Source organism: Argentina silus (genome assembly GCF_951799395.1).
Source record: "Argentina silus genome assembly, chromosome: 13".
In the NCBI taxonomy this organism is placed as follows: domain Eukaryota; kingdom Metazoa; phylum Chordata; class Actinopteri; order Argentiniformes; family Argentinidae; genus Argentina; species Argentina silus.
This window is the reverse complement of record NC_139667.1, coordinates 961,468-965,931: the sequence shown is the minus strand read 5'-3', so window position 1 is coordinate 965,931 and position 4,464 is coordinate 961,468.

The following is a 4,464-nucleotide window of genomic DNA, read 5'->3' as shown; positions in this document are numbered from 1 at the left end:
CGTCCTCCGAGTTCTACGGCCACCAGCCTCCACCAGCCTCCACTGGTGTAGACATGTTCCCATCGTGAATACTGGAAAGGACTTGAGTGATGTGCCGTTTCTTCCTGTGTTAGTAGCTGCTTGGGTTGACACACTGAAAAAGGCTTGGTGAAATACAGGCCATTCACTGTTCCTTTATATGGAAGTGAAGACTTGTACCAAGTCACATTGGATATGCCTGTGTTCTCTTTGGTAAAACATTGTGGCTTGTGAGAGCAGATAAAGCTTCGGTCGCTGCCTACAGTGTGTATTGTTCAAGATAATCATCAGCCACAGAGTATACATCGTCTGAAGGGGAGGGGAGGGGGAGGGGGAGGGGGAGGGGAGGTTATGACATCGTCTGAAGGTACTTTTGATCTCAATGGGAGGCGTGAGATAAGACCTTTATGTTATCAATGCAACTTGAAAGCCCTCCGAGCGACCGGCAGCGGACCGGCGGTGGGCCGGCAGTGGGCCGGCGGTGGGCCGGCAGTGGGCCGGCAGTGGACCGGCAGTGGGCCGGCGGTGGGCCGGCAGTGGGCCGGCAGTGACAGGGACCTGCTGTCGTCACCAACTCAGGTGGATGTTATACAAAACGACCGTGTTTTACGTTTCATTCCATCTCTCTGTGACTATTTATATACGCAACTGCTTGTGTTCTGATTGTTTTCAGCAGGAACTCCGGAGCCATTTGTCTGGTCACAACGCTCCGCCCGGCCACGGCTAAATGGAGTAGCAGAGCTGCCTAGTGAGCCTCTTCAGGTCAGATGGAGGCAGAGACACACAAACACAAACACACGTAATGGGCAACCACGTCACCAGAAGCGTGAATCATCTCTGAGTGATTTGTGTCGTGTGGCAAGAAATTGCCAATTGCTCACCACGAGTACCGATTATTCATTATTAGAGTAAATGTGTTTATTTGAGTAGATTTCACTTGGGGGGTTATGACTGAAGGGGAGGGGAGGGGAGGGGAGGGGGAGGGGAGGGGAGGTTATGACTGAAGGGGAGGGGAGGGGAGGGGGAGGGGAGGGGGAGGGGAGGGGGAGGGGAGGTTATGACTGAAGGAGAGGGGAGGGGAGGGGGAGGGGAGGGGGAGGGGAGGTTATGACTGAAGGGGAGGGGAGGGGAGGGGGAGGGGAGGGGGAGGGGAGGTTATGACTGAAGGGGAGGGGAGGGGAGGGGGAGGGGGAGGGGAGGTTATGACTGAAGGGGAGGGGAGGGGGAGGGGAGGGGAGGGGAGGTTATGACTGAGGGGGAGGGGAGGGGAGGGGGAGGGGAGGTTATGACTGAAGGGGAGGGGGGGGGGAGGGGGAGGTTATGACTGAAGGGGAGGGGAGGGGGAGGGGAGGTTATGACTGAAGGGGAGGGGAGGGGAGGGGGGGTTATGACTGAAGGGGAGGGGAGGGGGAGGGGAGGGGAGGTTATGACTGAAGGGGAGGGGAGGGGAGGGGAGGGGGAGGGGGGGTTATGACTGAAGGGGAGGGGAGGGGGAGGGGAGGGGAGGGGAGGTTATGACTGAGGGGGAGGGGAGGGGAGGGGGAGGGGAGGTTATGACTGAAGGGGAGGGGGGGGGGAGGGGGAGGGGAGGTTATGACTGAGGGGGAGGGGAGGGGGAGGGGAGGTTATGACTGAAGGGGAGGGGGAGAGGAGGTTATGACTGAAGGGGAGGGGAGGCACTCTAGCACACCAAATGAATAATGTTGTTGATGTTGTCGATGTTGTTGATGTTGTTGATGTTGTTGATGTTGTGTTGTTGTTGTTGTTGTTGTTGATGTTGTGTTGTTGTTGTTGATGTTGTTGTTGTTGATGTTTCTGTTGTTGTTGTTGTTGATGTTTATGTTTCTGTTGTTGATGATGTTGTTGTTGTTGTTGTTGTTGTTGTTGATGATGATGTTGTTGTTGTTGTTGTTGTTGTTGTCCTCAAGAGAGCAGCAGAGAATAAGCCATGTGTTGCTAGCTAGCTCCAGTAATTGTTTCTTCATTAGACCATTTTATGGCCATTTGTTTTTTCCTCCAGTGTAATTTAGGAGTTTAAATCTCATTCATCAGGTATGTGTTTCCTCAATTTAAACAGTATAATGAGAAACTCAGCGTACTCAAAACCAAATGTGTTGTGACAATTATTCACATTGTTGGTAATCTTACCACAGGGAAGTGAACTAGTGTGAAGGAGATGGTCTTCAAATAACTTCAAATAACTTTGGGATAGAAACATGTCATTGGAGACAATGACATTCATTATTTTATTATTTTCCCCATTCCAACAGTCCCCATTTCAATACACATCTCATTTGCTATGTATAGTGTATTTATACTGTATATGCTGTATGCTTTGATAAATGTTTCTATTCTGTACTCAGTGGGGTTTGTATCGTCCCTCATGAGGAATATTGCCTGTTTGGCCCTTTGTTCTTTTGCTCCAAAGACTCCAAATATGGATATCTGCCCCAAAAGCCATGTGAGGAAGACACCATCTGTGGAAGCCAACTGCCTCCATCAATTACTACTAGAACATCACCAGGAGGAGGAGGAGGAGGAGGAGGAGGAGGAAGAGGAGGGGGAGGAGGAGGAGGAGGTGGGGGAGGGGGAGGAGGAGGAGGGGGGGAGGAGGAGGAGGAGGAGGAGGAAGAGGGGGAGGAGGGGGAGGAGGAGGGGGGGAGGAGGAGGAGGAGGAGGAGGAAGAGGGGGAGGAGGGGGAGGAGGAGAAGGAGGAGGAGGAGAGGGGGGAGGAGGAGGAGGGGGAGGAGGAGGAGAAAGAGGGGGGAAATAGAGCACAATTACTTTAATTCTCCCTGTTTTGTCTGTCTGGTAGGCAGCTGGCGACAGAGGGAGGCTGGGAGGAGGCCAGGGGTCTGAGGGAGGCTGGGAGGAGGCCGGGGGTCTGGGTCTGGAGGAGAGGGAGGCTGGGAGGAGGCCAGGGGTCTGGGTCTGGATGAGAGCTCGGCTGCCTGGGCCCAAATCAAACCATTCACTACAAAGGTGTCAGATTAACGCCAAACCTCCTTCCCCTCAGACACACACACACACACACACACACACACACACACACACACACATACATACATACATACACACACACACATACATACACACACACACACACACACATACATACATACACACACACACACACACACACAGACACGCGCACACACACACACACACACATACACATACATACACACACACACACACACACACACACACACACACACACACGTGCACGCACAACACACACCCACCCACACACACACGTGTGCACGCACACCCACCCACACACACACACGCACACACACACACCCATGAGAAGGAAGCTGTCTAAAACTGGACCATGATGATGACATGCTCCAATTAACTGTGCAACTCTGATGGATATGGGCATCCCAAAATATCCAGAGGTTTATTGTCTTCATCCAGAATAGATCCTCTGCCTTCTCTCTGTTTCTGGCCATTCATCCCTTCCCTCTGTTCCACTGGACTTGTGTGATAACAGAAAAACTCTCAATTTCATTCCCATGTTATAACAAAGCAATTCTAGAATGATTTTCTAACATATATAATAACATAGTAACAGAGTAATTACACACAGTTACAGGCGACAGGGGCTTAGGGTTAGAGATCAGCTTTGAAAATTTGTGAATAGAATTTCAATTCTAGCAGATTGCTTGCATCATTTCTAGTCCCTTTTTTCCCCGGACCCAACCATCCCCTAAATGGAGGACACGATCCTACCACCATTCTACTTAATGAGAATACTCTTAATGAGAATACTCTTAATGAGAATACTCTTAATGAGAATACTCTCAATGAGCTCGGTCGCCAAGCACCCAAAAAATCAAATCAAATCTATAGACAGAGTCTTTGTGAGGCAACAGTTAAAAAGCGATTCTGCATGATATCTCCCTATCAGGAGGTCCCCGTGCCGGCCGAGAGCCTCCTACCTGAACACCATTACTGACACACCTTAGTTTGCCTGGTGGGGAGATGACAAACACACTCAGAGAAGCAGAAGAACACAGCTCTAAAAATAGACACAATTGGATATTTTCAATTAGGAAGTGTTCCATTGTTGTTGAGGTTTTTCTTGTCTTGGCTGCTGCTGTGTGAGTCATAATGAGCATTGAATTGCGCGCGTGTGTGTGTGTGTGTGTGTGTGTGTGTGTGTGTGTGTGTGTGTGTGTGTGTGTGTGTGGGTGTGTGTGTGTGTGTGTGTGTGTGTGTGTGTGTGTGTGTGTGTGTGTGTGTGAGTGTACACACGTGTGTGTGTGTGTGTGTGTGTGTGTGTGTGTGTGTGTGTGTGTGTGTGTGTGTGTGTGTGTGTGTGTGATGGTTCATTGGTGTTCCTCAAGACTCTTGTCCTCCATTAAGTTTAACAGCATCTGGTTGGCTGTTGCTACGATACCTCCTCATGATGCGTGATGCCAGAGATGACGCTGACTCCCC